Below are 20,185 nucleotides of genomic sequence, written 5' to 3'. Positions count from 1 at the left end.
TGAAGAGAAGTTCTTGGGGGTGATGGTTGGTGAAAAACTCAACATGAGCAGGGAGTGTGTTCTTGCAGTCCAGAAAGCCAGTGGTATCCTGGGCTGCATCAAAAGGAGCATGGCCAGCAGGTCGAGGGAGGGGATTCTGTCCCTCTGCTCACGCAGAGACTCCATCTGGAATGCTGTGTACAGGTCTGGTGCCCCAACGGAAGAAGACATGGAACGGTTGGAACAAGTGCAGAAGAGGGCCATGAAGTTGATAAGGGGACTAGAGCACTAGCCAACACTGGTAGAGTGGATAGACCTGAATTGCTACCTGGGTATTTGAGGAAGCACTGTTTCAGCTATTACTAGAGCTACTCTGCTACATGTTACTAAAATGAGAAACAGGTAGGTTAAGCCTGTACTTAATCCAACTAGGTGCTGAGCAAAGTCTTAAATGAAATGTGACTTCAGCATTTTAGGGGCCTGTGAACAGGTTACTCTTTGTCTAAAAGGATTAAACCCTTCCTTAACACCACTGCTAAGCATGTTCACAAAAGGCAAAGTTCACAGCAAGAGTTCTTTAATTAAAGAAGAGAGCATATTAGCAAAGAAGGCAAGCTTTTAATTGCAATTTCACAAACATTTAATAATATAAAGAGAGTATTACATACCAAATAATAATGCTGCCATAATACTATTAATCATTTTGTTCATTTTTCCTGAAAAAGAGCAGCATTCAATCTCAGATTAGTTATCTCAGTATCAGAGAGATGGTAACTCATTCAAATCACGTCCTTATTTCATGGCTACAGAAGCACATCATTTTGCTAGAAAAGTGAAACATCAAAATCTCACAGTGCTTTCTTTTTCTTTTTAAGCATACAATGGACTAAATTCTGACCTTGGTTACACCCATATAACTTCAGAATTGTATGGATGAAACTAACAACAAAATAGAGCCAACTTTGTGAGCCTTTCTACATATGTTTAATTGAGCTAACTAAGCGGGACGGGGTTTTGCGCACAAAGGACTTTTGTATTTTATTTTATTGTAAAAAAAATTCTTTTCCCCATCTCCATCTCACTCCTTAAAAAAAAAAAAAAGATGAAGCAAGCAGGAACAATGCTAATTACATTTTGTATGCAGTAAGAATGGGCAGGAGGATGGAGAGGCATGGAAAACAGGCCCCTGCAGAAAATGTGTGGAGGATGAAAACAAAGTTCTCCTGAGATAGATAGAAGTTTCAGTTCCACAGGCTTTGAAATGAATGGTTCAGATGTTGTGAACACAATGGATAGTAATGATGATTACTTTTGCCAATGCCTATGGTGATGTTATAAGCTAATTATATTAGTCATTTACGCAAAGGCAAGATGCCTTTGATAACTACTATTTGGAGCAACAATTCAGCATGTTGAGTCACTGTTAAGTCACTCTAAGAGACAGACTCCAATTCAACTTACACCCAAATGAGTCTTCAGCAACTTTGTTGGACACAGCAGTTTTACTCTGCATTTAAACCTTTATAGAAACATCCAGTTCTGGCTATCTTTCCACATGCATTCCTATTTTATTTTACACAGTTTGTCTTAATCACCTAATTCACATCTCAGGGGATTGCATTAATGCACATACTGTATCTGAAGATACCTGATGTCCATAAAAAATATAGTCTCTATTTAGCTTTATCTATTTTGACATTTACTACTCTGATTCTTTGGAGCCATTAATTTCTCATTAAATGATAGGGAATCCAGACATATTACTCAGTAGGGAACATAAGCACCAAAATACTTTTTGTATCACTGAAAAATATTCTCCTTTAAATCTCCCTTGAGGAACGTAACTAAGCATCAGCTTTTCATGAAAACCTAAAAGTGCCCATCTTATTAACAAACCAGGGTCATGCCCACAAATCCCATCAAATTTCTCCAAGGTATGAACAACTTTTCAGAGACAGAAAAAAAAGAAAATGTTAATGCCTAATGCTTTTAAAGGATGTCTCCAGGATTTCCTAGATGTTTCTGTATCATTAGAGGAAGACAGATGTGGCAACCAGCAACCAATTTTTTTTTTTTAATTTATGCTTATCAAGGCCTCTGCCAGCAAAGCTCTGCTCTGCCACAGTATCTCAGTAAGCAGATCATGTCCTGCCATCCTAACACAACTCTCTTATCCACAGTGAAATCTTTCTGTTGGAAAATGGAAGGCAGCAAGTGCAGGAGATATCCACCAACTTTATGCTAGCAAATAAATCTTCAGCACAGAAGTCAGTTTTCATATGGTGGTAGCACATAAAAGGGCACTTACTCAAGACAGGACCTTTTCTAAGGTCTGCAAGTCCACAGGTCTACAAGGCCATAAATGTCACAAACATCTTCTAAATCCAGCATAATTTATGGCTGCAATGGTAGTAAAGAGAAATTTCTGAGCCCTCCCAAGTTAACATAGGTTAAAAGTCAATGAGACAAATGGCAATCTTTGTGCCCATTTTGAGAACTGCACATACATTCCTCTGGTTTTGACTGATCAGTCTTCCTAAGGATAAATGCTCCAGAGCTTTCCCAGCCAGGAGCTCAAAATTATCCCATCCTTAGATTCTTAGCAAATAAAGCTTGATTTCTGCCCTTCAGGTCATTTGGGATTCTTTACATATTCATTAATCTGATTTCTCAATAACTGTACTATAGTTTTTAGTTGAAGAAAAAAAATATTACATCTGTGATGAATTTTCTTTATTTTCAGTTTGTCTCCTGACCTTTGACATCTTAATCCATATTAACCCAAAGCTTTCAAACCTTGAATTTATGACAACTATTGTGACTAGAATCCAATCAAGTCTTTATTAATAGCCACTGAATACTTAAATGTGATCTTGTGGGGAAGATCAGAGCTGCCATCATTGTTAATGGAAAATAGAAAGAGATTTTCAGAAAACTGTGTCAGGACTTCCCCAGACTCAAGTCACTTGAGGCTTGCATTGCTGCACATCAGAAAAGACTCCAGTAAGAGGAAATTGCAATTCATATGGCAAGGATATAAAATATAAAATTCAGAAATCATTCTTTGTCTCTGCTCACTTTTATGAGTCAGTAATTTTTACAAGTTACCTTTATTGTGTATTTCCACTTCATAAATTGTTGAAATTGTTTTCAAGCACAAAATTGAAGGAGGCACTGGTAGGGATACAATTTCTACTAATTCTTATATTAGCTAATTCCAAGCAACATGCAAGGCTCATCAGCAAGAAAATGCTTGTGTTTACACATAATATATGTACAATGAGTATATTAATTTTTATAGCACAATTTATTCCAAACTTAGTAATTGTCAAGATCAGTGACCACACAATACTCACTGCTCCACATATCAATGTCCATTTTCCAGCCTTTTGTCCAGTCCTGGTGCTGCTCTTACTTTTTTCCCCCTCAAGGGGTCAGTTCAATGTTTGATTCCCTTGAACTTTGCCTGATGCCAGGTGTTTAGAGGTGGATGAATAGCGACAATAGAATAACATGCATTTCATGAAGAAATGACTTTTTGAAGGTCAGTTCCAGGAGCTTGAGCTTGAAATGCTATCTGAGTGAACACGGATTACAGGAGAGGACTTGATTCTTGACCTATGGGCTTTTTGTGCTTGCTAATTTTGAAAGACACTTTAAAGCCTCTCCTGGAGGATCTTTCTTATTTGTACTGCCTTTTATCTAAAAAAGCATTTGATGTCACTTTTGCTTGAGAGCAATCACTTTCTGAGTTTAAAAGTGGGAAGAAGATTCCTCTGTTGGATTGCTTTGTTGCTGGGTCTTTGTGACTTCCTTAACTTTCAAACACTAACTGTTCATATTTATAAATCTTGTCTGCTAGGCAAGAGTGTTGGGAATTTTTTAAGTAGCCACTATGCTGTGAAATCCTACTTGATACTTGCCCAGATAACACTGGCATCCAGCTGTGTAGCTACAGTTTGAGATCCATTGACATTCAAAATCCAATCTTCTCAAATCCCATCAAGGCTTCAGTTACTTACAAACTGTTTCCTTTACAGATATTATAGGCCCAGTGTAAAATTCACTTCTTGCAGTAGGTTGGTATTTTTGTTCTTTGCATCTTGTCAAATCAGTAATATTGAGATGGAAGAGAAAATCGAAAAAGAGAACAAAACCTAAAACTGTATAAAATATTTCCTCCTCATCCTCCCTGTTTGGCAGCAAAGGTAACATGCTGCTTGGCATAAATATGGCATAGTGAGAAATCACAACTATTATCCACATGATCCAGTTCCTACTTTATCACTCATTAGGGCTTACTCTTTTTGAGGTATATTATTCTGAAAGTAAAGTATTCAGAAATTCATAAAGGCCATGTTGTTATGGGATCTGAATGGAGAATTATATGTTCAACCAAGTGGAGTTCAGGATAATTTTTGTTGTTGGTAAGAAAATGGACTACACAATTGTATTATCTTTTCTTCTCGCCTCCCAAATAACTTGTGAGTTCATTGTCCTATTTCAATCCAATCTGAAATGAAAAAGATAACTAGGTTTCTTTATAACTCATGAGAATTGAAAGGGGTAGGAGAGCAGGGACAAGGTTAGTACCTCTACTAAGGGGAGGCACTGCTAAGTTAGGCTGCCTCACCCTCTGTTTGGCTGACCAGGCAGCATTGCATCTTGCCCTGCGGCTTCCCTGCACCTAGGGGATGACATCACATGGGAAGGGAGGGAGATTAATTCAGTTCAGGGATTAAGAAACAAAAGCATTAGATCTCATTAGCTCTGCTGTTCCTGGAAAAACAAACCCTCCTCCCCTCTGCCACCTCCATCCTGGTCAGCTTTTCTTTCAATATATAATAATATTAATCCTTTACAGTTCTCAGCTCTATCTAGCAAGTCCTCAATTCTCTGAAATAGAGGACCAGTTTGCAATTTTTTTTCCACTCTTGCTCACTTAAGTAGTCTCATTAACCCCACTATTCATGTAAGCCACCTGCTGTTTGCTTGAGCAAAGAATGCATAAAAGCAAGCAGGAGCTTTGGGAAAAGTAAAATTTCTACTTATACAGTTCACATGCCCAGTGCTGCATATATTGTTAACAATGGCACTACAAACACTTCCCATAAAAGAACATTTGGGACTAGATCCGTAGCTTTTTAACTCAATAAGAGTCTGATTTCAACAGAATTTTGGATCAAAGCCATAAAAAGCAAACTACTTCTAGAACCCAGCCTTTTACAAAATGAGCGATTGCTAGTAGGTGTATCACCAACCTTCAGTATTTTAACACCACACCCTGACATATGTGATTATTCATTATTCTGTGGGAAAAAGACCTTTATATGTAAATCCTGGGAATACAGCAGATTAAAATCAGGTAGAGTACTTAAACACATTTGTAATAATTAATAAAAAATTACAAACAGGTGAGAGAGGATAACTGCCTCTGAAACATTTATTCTACTAGTAATTTTATTACCATTGAATTCTTGCCAGCCAGGAAACACCTAGAGGCTCATGTTTCACACCCAGTATTGCAGAGGTGAAAAGGTAGAACATTCTGCCTTAACAAGTATGCAAAGAGCAACTTCAAGCGGAAACAAGTTTAGCACCCAGCTCTTACTGGCTCAGCCACAGAGAAGCTCTCCATAATAACTCGCTCAGCTGCGCGGCTTCTGTGAGACTGCAAGCTGCTTCTTTGGCTCTTGGCTGTGGGGAGGCATGTGGTCTGCATGCACCCTCCCCAAATCCACTTGCCCTGTGAAGGTTTCCACTAACTAGCTGCTTTTTCTGCCTGACTCTCTGCCATATATATATACTTTAAAAAAAGCATATCACAAGTTTATATTTAAAGAGAGCTAGCTAAGGAGCTACATAATAATCATGCAGGGTACAAACTGCGTCTTTTCAAAACCAGAAATAAAATTTTGTAGTGGAATAGTTATTTATCTCTTAAAGAATAAATTTTTCTGTTGTAACATACTATACAACCCAGAGGCATAGTGATCTCTCCAGATGACAGTAATTCTCACTATCCTTATCAAAAATGACAGTTGCTCCTTTGAAGCAGATTGCCATGGTAAGGCACTAGCTGAAAAGTCAGTTTTGTTCTGTCACGATAGGAACCTATCCCAACTCTGCATACACTAACATCTTCGTTCTGTGAAAGCAAATAGAATAAATCTTTTCTATTTCTCCCCAAGATTTGTATGTCTGTTCTCTGTGTGTGAAGTTGACTGGAAACCTAGATACGGAGTGCAGAGTAGACAAAATTGATCTAAACAAAGGCAGCACAAAAACATTTGCTTGGCTTCAGCCAAATTCCCTCTTCACCTGCAAATACAGGGTCTTAGAAATGCCTTTATTTAGTATCCAGAACTATTCCTACTTAGGACATACAAATAAGTGTTAAGCATTTTTTCATCAATGTTGATCCATGTACTTCTTCAGTACGTGTTCTGTAATAGTGATAGGAAAAAATGTGTACCAATAACTCATAAAATGGCACTCTAAATACTTCTGTACTGTGCCTGACATAATCTCTGCCATGAGGAAGAATTGTGTTTGGTTTTTGCTTTTTAAATCTAAGGCCACAGCATTGGCTTTAACACAGATAAAATTATTGGCACCACTATTGACGTTACTGCAGCTAGTACCACTCCTGCCCAGAGAACTGGCACAGATGCAAGTAGATACACCTTGAAAGGAGCTTGTTACAGACTGAAGTCAGTCCGATTTGGCCCAGGAAGAACAAGGTTTAAAATAAGCACCAGCAAAATGGCATTTTGAATGCCAGTCTGTATCATCTAGCTCTTCAAATTGCTCTTGTATTCTTTCCCTGGGCAAAATGAAAACGTGGAAAATGAACATGCTTTCGGGTGTGATATGTTCTCATAATGATCACAGTCAAAGCACAGAAACTCGACATAGCTAACAGGGAGAAGGAAAGCCTTCTAACAAGCCTATGGTAGCATGGAAAAAAATCCAGATGTTTTGGGCACATAAACCTCTCTAAAGATAGAAATAGAAGCTTTATATTTACACTGTGTTTGGAATTGTTCAAGAGACTGGTAGCTCTCCTGTGCCGCAGAGGTGACCAGTAACACTACAGTGAGCACAGCCCTGTAGTAATCCAAAGGCTTACAACAATTCTTCAGGAAGGTTTCACAAACACAATTATAATTTTTAAAAAGTAATTAAATTAATTTATCTGTTCACAAATAATTCATAGAACATGGAAAGCCAAACTAGTAAGATGAGTCTGTAAATGATAAAGATGGGTGGGAGAGAGAGTGAATCCATCTAGCTGCATGTTTATATATTCATTACATCACTCAAATTTAATTTGTACCAGGAAGAAAGGAGGAGCCTTATCCACTATCGTCTTGCACATGATGAGATCATTTTCATCTGTGCAAAGTGAACATGGGGTCTTATTCCATCAGAATCCTGCATTCCCATTTAAGGATTTTACATCTACCACACACTGGTCTAACTGACCAGACATATTATCACCTCAGGCATATTGTCAGCCTGCATATGGAGCTAGCTAGGATTAGCTAAAAGATGCAGTTGGAATTATTTTTATAAATAGGAAATAAATAGCACAGGGTGGGGGAGAAAATGCCAGCTTATGATAGTAAAGGTGGTTTAACATTATATATATATATATATATATATATATATATATACATACATAAAAATATATACATGTGGAAAATTTGCACTTTGTTATAATTTGTTAGCACTCTGGACACATCATTTTTCATCATGTACTTTGAATGAGCGAAAGATACACTCTATAAGAATCCTCCATGCTTATATTATAGTATCATTCTCTCTTAATAGCCTTCTGGCTATCCACATGCTTCATAGTAGAAATTATCTGCCAAAATCACTTAATGCTGAAGATATCATGGGACTGCAGGAAAAAGTCCACATTGTAGTTTGTCTTCATTTCTTCTTCGATTTCTTTATTTTTCCATCAATCACAATAGTTGATTCCTTAATGGTGCCCTTGAGAGTCCCTACCAAGAAAGCACAAAGTCCACAGACTCTCTCTCAGTCAGATGTTTCAAGCACTCTCTAAGGATCTTGTAAATCTTCTCTAATACAGAATGGATCAGTCAGGTCTCAAAATGTTTAGTATAATCTTTCCTCCAGTCAGCCTAAAGAGACCACAATCCTCAGGGTTGCAGCCCTTCCCCTAATTTTCTGAGGTTTTAAAAATGTCAAGACTAATCTCAGATTCACATAGGGTTTCTTTTTAAATAAGTTGCTTGACCTTTGTGTTTCACAGATATTCTGACTGGTGCAAGCCAAATACAAAGAAAGTTTGTCACCTTTTTTTTTTCCCTTGGGATACTCATTGCCCTTCCTGCTACAAGAAGCAGCTTTTAAGACTTCTGAAAACCTATAGTTACTGCTGATCTGACCTCAAACCACTCAGCACCTACAAGTTCTCTGCTGGCTGCATGTTGGCAGAGAAATTTTCTTCCCTTATAACCAACAAGAATTGCTCCAGTAATACATCAGTAGTAAGAATAATACCCAAAGCATGTGAAAAGCTTTTTATTAACTGCTTTCATAGAAGTTTACAAAGGTGAGGAAATAACACTGCCATTTTAAGGGGAAAACTCAAGCATTGGGCAATGCTATGTGCTCAAGGTCACCCAGTAGGGGAAGGTCAGAGCTGCAAACACAAACCTGGTTTTATAAGGCCACACATAGGATTCTAACCTTATTAATATGAGTCAGTGTTGTTCAGCAGATTAACCAATCAATCACATACTCTTTCCATTTTCCATTTTAATATGGGCTCTGACACCCAGTCTCCCTAATAGTGTTGCTTAAGCCACTGAGAGGAATCACTTCTTACAGACTAATATCAAGGGTCTTTCTTCCTCACATGCAATTTAGGTTTTCATAATTTTCTTCCTGACTCTTATACTTGCACAAAGATAAACATATTTAATAATTGACTTTTTTGATTGTTTAGCTTGCACTGACATGTCTTGATTGAAGCAATCTGTAGATTTATGCCCAAAAAAAGGATATAAGATGCAAACCAAAGCATTCCACCTTTCCAGGTCAGAATATGTGTACATGGAACTACCCTTCAGGTACTACCCTACCTACAAGGATTCCAGATGATATAGGATAGTTGCCCATAAGTCTCCAAAATGCTGTATTATTTTAAATTGCCATTTAAGTATCTTAAAACAGGAACAAACATTCACAGACTACATTATGAATAACATAATTCAGCTAAATTTGCCAGGAGGTTGGAGGAATTATGTCATTGACCCAAGACCCAAATCTGGTCCTCTCTCTGCTTATTCTGGCTGAAAACCAGTCAGTTACATCTACAAAGAACACAAATAAGATTTTCCAAATTTTTCTTTTCCAAAAGAAATAACATTTCACAATATGAAGGCCTGATCAGGGTCTTTCAATAGTTTTCGGTGTCATTCCAAGTGTCACACCACTGTGCTCTGACAGGGGATACTTGCACATGGCAGAGCATGTCCCTACATTTCAATGCAATCAGATTTTAATCTGAGATACTGTCACACCACTTATCCTCAGGAATCATGTCTGTAACATGATTCCAGGAAGGAAAACATGTTTTTTCCTTTTTCAAATGCCTTGCTACAATAGACAGAAGGCAGAAAGGTAAGGAAGACAACCTGCAATTTTACCCAGCATTCACTCTAAAAACATTATCTGAAGGTGATGGGACAATATAAAGATTCAAAGAGAACAATTTTTCTACTCAAAGGTATAAGAACTGTGCTAAGATGTCCTGAAATTTTCATCAACGTTTCTCAGTATTGTCCCTCTTCTATTATCATAATTGATCTTGAAAGCTAAAATAGCTAAAATAGCACATCTATCATGGCCATGTCTACAGTACTTTGAGATAGGAGAGGTTTGGATCTTTTCTTCATTTCTTGGTTATAAATGATGGAACAGATGGACAAGTTGTATGATTCTTTGCAGTAGTTTTGTCTTAATGAACACACCTTGGGACACCTTTTCAATGTGGACATCTCCTTTATTTCCTATTCTTAATATTTGCAGTGGAGTTACTTGAGAAGCAGAAGGTAACCTAAAATTTCAAATCTGATTTAATCTTTTTATAAGAAGGTTGTTAGTACAAATACTGAAATAAACACTTATGTGAAAAACACAGACTGTGAAAAGGGAAATATCTTTAGCAGGAGTAGATTTTACAAGTCTTCCTCATTTTATTACATTACAGCAAGAGTTTCTAAGCAATCATTCTGCAAAGGTGTTACACCTATTGTGAGTGCCTTGAAGAACTGAGAAGTTTCCTCATACGGTATAGCACCATTACAGAAACACCTGTGTTAAAAATACCTTCAAACTTTTCTACTCCAAAGTATTCCTTAAGCTTTAAAATATTTCCTTTCTTACCTGATGTTTTAATACTTGCATTATGTTCCAGACCACAACTGTGACAGCAAAAGCATCAACTTTTTTTCTCCCATTCTTCTGACAAAGGCCAGTACTTCTCTTCAGTGACAAAAAAAAAATGCATCTACAGCTGTAACAAACACAGACAGAAGTGTGGCAAGTTGGAATGAAAAAAATCCACAGTGCAACATTATTCATTTAGTTTTTGCTTCCTTGCCCCTAAGTTGCAGCTGCCACAAGTGGCACCATATTGGTCTGGAGAAAGGTCCTCATCCAGCAAGAGATAAAGAATCCATTTTCACCCATGTCCTACAACACTGCTGGGATAGAACAGTAAGCCCAGCCTAAATCCTGGCTTGCATGTGAATTGCTTTTAAAGAGGGGAGTGAAGTGTGTCCAAGATGAGTGAAGAAGAGTGGGAGAGCATTGAACTGAGCAAACTTAAAAACACCTGACCATGAAACTGGTTCTTGGTAAGCAGGATAGAATCACTCTATCTACTACAGCTCCCACAGGAGTACAAAAGAATGAGATTATCTTTGCAATGGTCTTCAAGAGCATTTCCTCTTTTGGAAAAGAATTGTCAACCAGAAAACCCACACATCTGTCTTTTATACTACGTTCTTCACCCAACTCAGTATGGCAAACACTTGAGAGGTAAGAGAAGTGTAGAATGTTGAAAAAGGGTGGAGTCCTTCTACCTCTTCACAGCCATAAAATTCAAAGAGTTAGGGTCAAGTAAGGCAGCAGGGTGAGGCAGCTTGAGAAGTACAAAGCTTTTTGCTTTTCACCTTTGTCCTGGTGATTGTTAACACTGAGTAGAGCCTTTTCTCTGTGTATAATACAACATTTCTTGCAGAATCAATAACATCTCAGACCAAAGAAAAACTACCAATAGTCTTCTTCCCAGAAATAGCACATTCTCAGTTCTCATTGACTCCTTTATCCGCCAGCTGTTTTAACTGATTAGTCAAAGGCACACTCCTTGTTGACATAAAATGTGTGGCAAAAACAAGTGTATAAATGAATAATTATTTCCAACACTTGCAATGAGATTAAGTGCTTATTGGATTAGGAAAGTAACAGGATTTAATGGGGTCATTTATGCTGCAACTCTAGTATAAAAATGTACAGTGCATGCATATATATCAGATTACTATCTCTATAGTCCATCTAGCTATAACCATTTAAATATTTTATCTATACAGCACTAATACATTTCCGGTCTCTTCCTTTTTCGTACACTACAGGTGAGTGTCCTTGGGCATCTCTGGGGTGAACACGTGACATAGCTGTTATTGCCATTAGTGATCAAGCATTTTTCAGCATGAGCTAATTTCAGTAACTTATAACTTTCCCAGATCTGGGGAGCTTTTAAGTCTCAGACAGGTACACAAAATGCCTCTCTCATTGCATGTCCTCCCTCTATACGTTGCTGGAGTCGTGACAAGCACTGCCAACCTCCATTGCAGTGTTCCTACAGTTTCCCGGGAAAAAGAGAGGAACAGGAAAGGATTATTTGGCAAATCCACACATGAACCACTGTATTGGTTGTGTTTGGCAAGGGTTTGGCAGCAGGATGGTTGTAGGAGTGACCTCTGTGAGAAAAGGCTGAGGGCTGCCCCATGCTGGACACAGCTCCAGTTAGCTCCCCAGCAGACACACCATAGGACACAGCTGAGCCCATCAGGGAATCTGGGCTGTCTGTGAAAACATATTTAGGAATAGGTAGAAAACATTGGACAGCCAGAGGAGGAGGATGAGGGGGAAAAAAGGAGTGAGAAACAATAGAGGAAACACCAGTGTCAGAGGTGGAGGTTCTTCAGCAGCCTGAGGAGAGAACCATACCAGAGCGGTTAGACATTCTTGCAGGAACAGCAACCCAGGAAGAGATCACACTGGAGAAGGTTTCTTCCTGAAGGATTGCAGCCCATGGAGAGGACTCATATTGGAGCAGGGGAAAAGTGTGAGGAGGAAGGAGCAGCAGAGAGAAAGTGTTATGCATTAAATGTTACCTGCATTCCCTACAATGGTCAGTGGGGCCGTGAGAGGAGTCAGGACTAAAAGGAGGAAATTAAGCCTGGGAATGGGGGAAGCAAAGGATTTGTTTTAGTATTTGTGTTCTCGTTTCCCTCTACCCAAACCTATTTGAACTGGCAATAAATTAAATTCATTTTACAATGTTGAGCCTGTTCTGCCAATTACAGTAATTGACAATTGATCTCCCTGTCCTTACCTCAACCCACAAGCTTTCTCATTTTTTTTTTTTTTTTTTTTTTAATTTTCTCCCCTTGTCCAACTGAGGAGGTGGAGTACAGTTGGTTGGGCATTTGGCTGCTAGCCAGGATTAACCCACCACACCTTTTCAAGTTCTACATTGATTTCTTTCAGACACTATGACGTACAGGTGGCTTTGTGGTGCAGCATGTGTCTGGTTTTTTGGCTAATTTGAAAAAGAATGATCTTAAGCATCTGTGCCTTACTTGTAAGATCAGTATGGACATCTGAAGCCAAAAAAAAGGCTTCTTTTTTAGCCTAGACTACAGAGCAATGAACTCCCTGATGTCTTGATATAGAGTTGATCAGTAGATCAAAAGTTACTTGGTGTGGGAAATTGTAGGAGGGTCAGAATAAAGAGAAATGTTCACAAAAAAAGAGGCTCACTGAGTCTTAAAGAACACTCAAAAGTGTAGAACCAATCAAGTGAGGAAATAGCAGTAGATATTTTTCTATTTTGAATTACTCTGTCTTTTGACTTGTATGTTTAATCTGTTTAATCTGCTTGATTTGTATGTTTAATCTGTTATATTTTGACTTGCATGTTTTATCTGTTATGTAATCTGGCATCTTAAAATCCTGGAAAATAAGCACTAATACTAGCTGTAGGACCTTACTTATAAGTGCCAGAAAACCAGACTTTTTTCCAGGAATGAAGTTAAGTCAAAGAGTCAGAATCTAAAGTTTTGTGGTTGTCGATGCTTCCATTCACAGGAAAACCAGAAAAAGTGAAAAACACTGGGCAAATAGAAGCTTTTTTTAAACAACATTTTAAACTATGTGAAATATTTAACTTAATCTGAAGTGGACATTTCATTTTGATTTTATTTACTTTTTAGAAACACATTTCAATGAAAATTTAACATGTATAGTATATTCAAACCAGAAAAAGATACCATTTATTTTAAAGTATTGCAATGAAAAAACAAAATATGTCTTCCAATTTATGTTAAGGAGTTTAAGGGAAGTTACTTTTTGTTTGGTTGGTTTGGACAAGTAACTTGATAACATGAAATCAAATTCTCAGACTGCTGAACCTGTATTTTTAATGTATATGAAAAATATGAATACTGTGTCAGATGAAAAGTATTGACAAACTTTACCTGGAGCCAGACACAGTCCACCTGGAGAGTTAAAGCTCTGGAGCTGCCACATGGGAGAAATCTGGGCAAGGCTGAGAGATGGATCAGTGCTTCCTATTGATCCCAGTAAAGTTGTTTAGGTCTTTGAATAGCAGACAAAGCTATAAAACATATAACAAAACCAACCAAACAAAAGGCATATTCCCTTTGATGTCCTTTTATTTAGGTAAAACTTCCTAAAAAGTAAAACAAGACTGCACCTTACTTCCTTGGAAAGAGAATTTAAAATTTCATTAATATTTCTCTTCCTTTAAGCTTTGTGAACAAAGCAAGAAGTCTGGCCAAAAGAAGCAGACAGCACAGAATGTCAAACTGATTACTCCAAACTTGTATTCCATAAGTATAAGTCAATATTAGAGAGTAATGATATGTTCACCAAAGCCATCCTCCCCTCTTATTGCTAGAGATGACAGGCCTCTCACATTTGACCATTTAATGACAGGACCCTGCTCAGAAGCATATGCTTATCTTCAAGAAAGGGAATATCTGGTAAAGTCTAGGAAAAACTCTCATTCTGAGAGCTGAGCATGTCCCAGTACCTCATTTTGGGCTCCTAGAGAATTCCTGTCCCTTATATGTTTAATAAGTATCATGGTCACATGGTTAGACTGACCCAAGTGTTGGTCTACAGGAGTCCAATCCTCATTTGTCAGCCTGACTTTTCCATAGAGAGAATGGGAGTATTTTGGGAGGTAGAAAGGCATGGCTGACTCAGACCATCAGGGGACTGCATTATTGCAAGGAAATGGGGGTGGATGAGGAGGAAGGAAGGATACACACACACAACCCTGCCCACACACAACCCCTACAGCCTGGAGAGAGGGAGGAAGTCAGGCAGCAACACCTCTAACAGCTCAGAGGCAGAATGGGTGGAAGGAGGTGGCAGAGCTGCTTCCAAGTTTCAGCAAAGAAGAAAGGGAGAGTAACCTCACCACAACCTGCTTTATGTGGGACAGGAAGGAAGGAAGATGGGAAAGAAGAAAACAGGCCATCTGCTTACCCAGCACCCAGAAATTCAGCAGAAATACTAACTTTCAAGGTAGGAATCCTGAGGTGGGATGCTGCCCCTGAAGCTGACAAAACTGGAACTTGCTGAACCAGCACACAAGCTTCTTTGGGCCTACTTCTCATCTTAGCCTCTGTGGTGTGAGATTTGCTTGCACTGACTGTAGCCAATGCTGAACCACACACCTCATCTATGCTTGTGGTAACCATGACTTCATCAAGCCAAACTACTTTTGAAATTTTTCTGCCTTTTCTTACCCAAATACAGGCTTCATTTTGTGAAAGGTCAACGTATTTTTGCTTTGTGATTTTGCTACTGAAACTTCTTGTTTGTGACAAAAGATCATGTAGCCAGACTCAATAGGGTCATTTTCCTCACTTTCATGCACTTTTCCTGTAGAAAGTGGTATGATTCTGGCTATCAGTATGTATTCCCAAGATACATAGAGAACACAATCAGTTTTCCTTAGGAAAGGGGCACAGTTATAGAAAGTGGTCTCGTACTGGTGGAAGGCAAAATTCTTACCAAGACAGAGATCTCAGAGCCAAGTAAAGCCACCAAGTCTCCATTGTCGTGGAGCCACACAGGGTCTCCCATGCCTATGATGTGAAATGCATTCTCATCCATCAGACAATCCCACTGACAAAATCTTGACTCAGATTATGAATGAAGCCGGTCCTGCCTCCTATGCTCTTTACTTAGTTTTCCTAAATCCAAACGGATTCCATTGCTGCTGGGTTTTCTTAAGAATGGGCTTTTTACTTTTTTTTTTTTCCCCTGTAAGAATGGTACCTTGGACTTTCTGTACTTGCTCAGGCACTCTGAAACAGATATAGACTTGCTCATCTTCTGACCCTGTTCATCCCCAAAAATTCACCACATCCACATGGTCGCTGAATGAACAAACTGACTGGATTTCCCCTGAATTTTTGATTTTTCAGATTCCAACCAATGGGGAAATAACTTATGTGATATTCTTTTCCATATCATTGTACTGGACAGTACCCAGGTCCCACCATCATAATTTGTTGATGAGGATAAAATCACTATTATCTAAAAGGAGGCACTGTGTTCTCAGTGGCTTGCAAACAATGGTTCAAATACTCTAGTTCTGTAACTTAGTCCAAATACATTCTTTAAATTGCATTGTCAAATCTTTTCTCCTTTTCCTTTTTAAAATAAAAAAAGATAAAATGCTATGATAGTGTGAATTGTTGGAATCAAAATCGGGCAGAAATTGGAAGATCCATGGCTGTGATTTCTGCAGCTGACCTACAAGAAGACATGCCATAACCTCCACCCCCTCCTATATATCCAAAGTTCAATAAATAATGTTCTGTGCTGTTTGAGTGCAAAACATTTAGATAACAATGAAGTAAAACAACTTAAGGGTTTTTGTTCCCTTTTTATTCTGTTCACACATACATCTGCTGCGCAAAGCTAGGTGACACTTTAATGAAAACTTGAGGTAAATTCACTGTATGTTATTTTACTTACATACTTACCAAACACACAGATGTTCACATACACTCTCTTATCTACATCAGTGACCAAAGCTGAAAATAAAAACCGATTTTCATGTTGTCTGCACCTCTATCACAGTTGCAAATCTAGGGCTTGAGAACACCTTCCCAGCTTGCACCTGTTTTATATATGAGGATTCATGAGCTCAGCATAGAATTTCTACTTTTCTACCTTATTTTTGTTCCAATAAACACAAGACAACAAACTAACTATTCATGACTCAAAATAATTTGACCTAACACTTTATCTTTACTCTCTTCCTATTTGAAGACCACTTTTCCTATTTTCCTATTTCTTTTTCTGCTATCCTCTTAACAGAGCTACTCACATCTGCCCTCTTCCAAATGTTCCCTCTGCTTTAATTCTGATCATTTGTGCAGAGACATAGAAGTGATCACATTCCTTATCAGAGGAGTTTCTAGACATCCCCATCACCCACACAACAATGTCTCCCTTTCCCACATCTCCTCTGAGATCACTACAGATGGGCCTAGATTCAGGCTTCCTTTGAACACTTCTCTCCTTGCACAACTCATCTTTGTTTTCAAAAATGCTCTCTTCCCTCTGTGGTTAGATTTAGAGTAATCTATGCATATTTGGTGACCAAAAGTCACAAGCATAATCCAAGTATCCAAGTTTACAACAGCTAATCTCAAGAAAGTTGATTTACATGAGAACAGCCTCTTTGCTGAGAAGACATCACACCATTACTCCATTTCCTCCGCTGGCATCCTATTAAAGACAAGGTAATATTTAAGATTTTAGCCTGCACTTTCAAATTCACACATACAACTAGTCTGAATTATGCTTAGGATTTGTCCTCTGCAATCATGACTCATTACATCAGCTACTCCCCAGATGTGAACAAAGTGTTTCTCCCAGTGCAGAAACATGTTAGTGCAGGAGACAGAACTTGGACAGCAGCTGGTGTGCATAATTAGAAAGGAATTCACTTCTGGTATGCACAGGAGGACCACAGAGTCATCACCTCAAACACAATATATATCCCACCACATATTCCACAACATATATCCCACAGGGTATCCCTAAAAACACTTTCACAACAAAACAGCCTGAAAACAAAGCAAGACAGATGGACGGACAAAGAGATGTCTTTGGGGGTGTGACAGATTAAAAATGTTAGTTGCTTTCTTCACCAAAGTCACAGCTTTAAAAAGTATACTCAAAACTTATCTTCAAATTGCTTGAAACACCAGCCCAATGTGTTTATCCTGCATATACCTTTTCAGGCAGATAGCATCCTCGCTGCTCACACATGGGCACACATCTGTAGGCCAAGGGCAGGTCAAACACATCAGTGTCACGCTGAAGGAATCCCCATCCCACTGTGCTCATTGGAAGGGCTTATTTTACATACTTTTGTGACTGAGAGCAGATGGGATCTGGACATAGACTTGTAGAGTTTGCACAGTTTGTTTAAAATTCTTTATGTAGGTTTTAACTACCGTCTTAATTCCTGGTTGCATATTCATTTTCCACGAGCTTGAACATAAGAGCAAAAAAATTATGAGTCAGTCAGTAAGAGTATATTTCTTTGTAACTAGGAGCTCACATTTCAGATACTTGACTTTTGTATGACTCGGACAAATTTACATTAAGTGACAAGTGATGTCACACTGCTGAAGGACATAAATGTCAATATGTGATATATAGTTTATATAGTTTCAGACTCAAAAAAGAGCTGTAGTAAGGAAACTGGAATGATTATTTTTTCAATACCTAGGAGAACTTTCAGCCCCTATTTATCCCAGCAGGTGCTGCATATGCACTTTTCAGTTGTTCTGAAAACAACTAAAAAGTTGTAAGGATAGGGCACAACCTGAATGGTCTTCTCCTTCAGATATGGAAGGATTTACTCAAAATGTTTGCGAACAATCTATCTTGAATATTTTTCTGTCTCCAAGAAATGTACAAAGCAACCTATAAGGATGTATAAATGCCTCACTTCTCATCAGCTGTAGGATTTGGTAGAATCTTTCACACCCTTGGAGATTAAGATGTGTGTGTTATCAGCCAAGCCCACCAAAACCAAACTGGTGTGGGGCCAGAGTTGGAGAAACCATCAGCAAAATGGAAGTTTATGGTTCTACCTTTATCGTATCATTTCCACTATGAGCTGGTCTCCTTCAGTTCACTCAAGTCTTTTTCATGGCAATCTCCAGTTCCAGCCTCTCACTTTTGTGGCCCACAGGAGATTCAAGCAGAGTGCTCATCATGAGTCCCTCCACCTCCTCATGAAGGGATGAAACTAAAGAGACTGTCTGCTGTCAGCATGGTGCATATGGTTTGCTTTTGAGACAACACTTTAAATTGTGGCTGAGGGGTCCCACTCACACAAGTGCCTCCAGCTTTAGCCTTGCACACTCGCAGCTGCCCAGGAAGCTATTACCCTTTGAGATAATCTCAGACAAAGTGCACCAATATAAATAAAACTGGTTTCTGCCCTGAATCACATTAAAGTTTTCATATGACAATTATTTTATCAAAATAAATCTTTTAAAAAATCCACTTTTATTTTAAAGTACATCCATTATGTTTCTCAGTGTTGCATCCAAAGTGAAGACGTGTTACAGAACAAGGTTTGAAGATCGTTTTCTGACTTCTGAGTTAAATTAGCACTTTTAATACAACCAAAAACAGACATAAAAGTGGAAACATTGTATGTGTGCAGGGAAGGTGAGACTGCTAAGAGAAAGTAAAAAAAAAAAAAAATCCCCTAAACATTACCAGTATGCAAAACAATATGAAACTATAATAAAACTACAGCTACTTAAGGGAAAAGGACATAATATTACTGGAAGTAGAAAGAAAACTGGTACATGTGCATATTGATAAGATGTTTAAGCTCTTGGAAATCAACAGAGTGGCTAAAAGAGCATAAAACAAAATGCTACCCCTGCAAATGCACAGGTTCTGATAGTGGAGCTTCCTATCCAGTCCACAGTTTCTTGCCATACTCTGTACCTCAGGGCTGCTTTAGCAAAGTGAACTGATACAGTGGGAATAGAAATGCTTCATCTCAAAGGCAGCTGTATTTTTAAATATATTTTTTAGCACTTCGTGATGTATTTGCCTGTGTCAGGAGACTTAAATATTTAAACAGGGTGACAAAGTTCATTTCAACTTCAATGACAGTCAAACCCCCTGACATCCCCCTTTTGTAATGTGAGCAGAATTTTCTTCATAGAAATAGCCCACCTCAAAGGAGTGTGGAAAGGAAAAAAAAAAAAAAAAACCAACACCAAACTTATATTACAACTTTTAAAGTCCTGAAAGTCTTTGCAATGTCTCTTTCACCTTTACCCACTGAGTCACCCCACTCGTCTCCTACCGGTAGATATTTATTTTCTAAATAAGCTGCAGGCACCCATATCGTGGAAGCCAGCTCGGCGCTCTCAGGGGTCAGGCGAGGGGAGGCTCAGCCGCCGGGGCCCTCCCGGGGCCGGGCGCTCGCCGGCCTCACCCCAGCCCCAGCCCTCCCGGCAGCTCAGGCCGCCTCCTTCTTTCCCAAGCGCAGCTCTCAGCTCTGCCGGAGGGGTGTGCCTGTCCTCCGGCAGACCCGGCGATGAGCAAGCGCCTGTGAAATGTGACAGAACGAGAAAGGCGGATTTTGTGCTCCCAGCCGGCGCGGCCCCGGGGGCTCTGAGGGCTCCGGGTCACCCGCGCGGAGCCACCTCGTGGCCCGCGCCGGGAACGGCAGCCAGCCGCCCTCCCGGCCCGCGCTCCTCCTTCCCGGGGAGCCGTGCTGGTCCGGGAGCCGTGCTGAGCCGGGAGCCGTGCTGGTCCGGGAGCCGTGCTGGGCCGGGGC

At 39.2% G+C, this 20,185-nt stretch overlaps 1 long non-coding RNA gene across 1 annotated transcript; it reads right to left on the bottom strand.

The window, feature by feature from the left end:
- Positions 1–3,076: 3,076 nt before the first annotated feature.
- On the bottom strand, positions 3,077–19,789 carry LOC135297027 (uncharacterized). Its single transcript, XR_010359035.1, has 3 exons — positions 16,338–19,789; positions 10,408–10,537; positions 3,077–7,994 (listed from the first exon to the last, which is right to left on the bottom strand). It is a non-coding gene; the product is annotated as an uncharacterized LOC135297027 (long non-coding RNA).
- Between the last annotated feature and the right edge of the window lie 396 nt (positions 19,790–20,185).

This window comes from Passer domesticus, chromosome 1 (assembly GCF_036417665.1).
Source record: "Passer domesticus isolate bPasDom1 chromosome 1, bPasDom1.hap1, whole genome shotgun sequence".
Classification (NCBI taxonomy): Eukaryota; Metazoa; Chordata; class Aves; order Passeriformes; family Passeridae; genus Passer; species Passer domesticus.
This window is presented reverse-complemented; position numbering and strand designations above follow the sequence as displayed.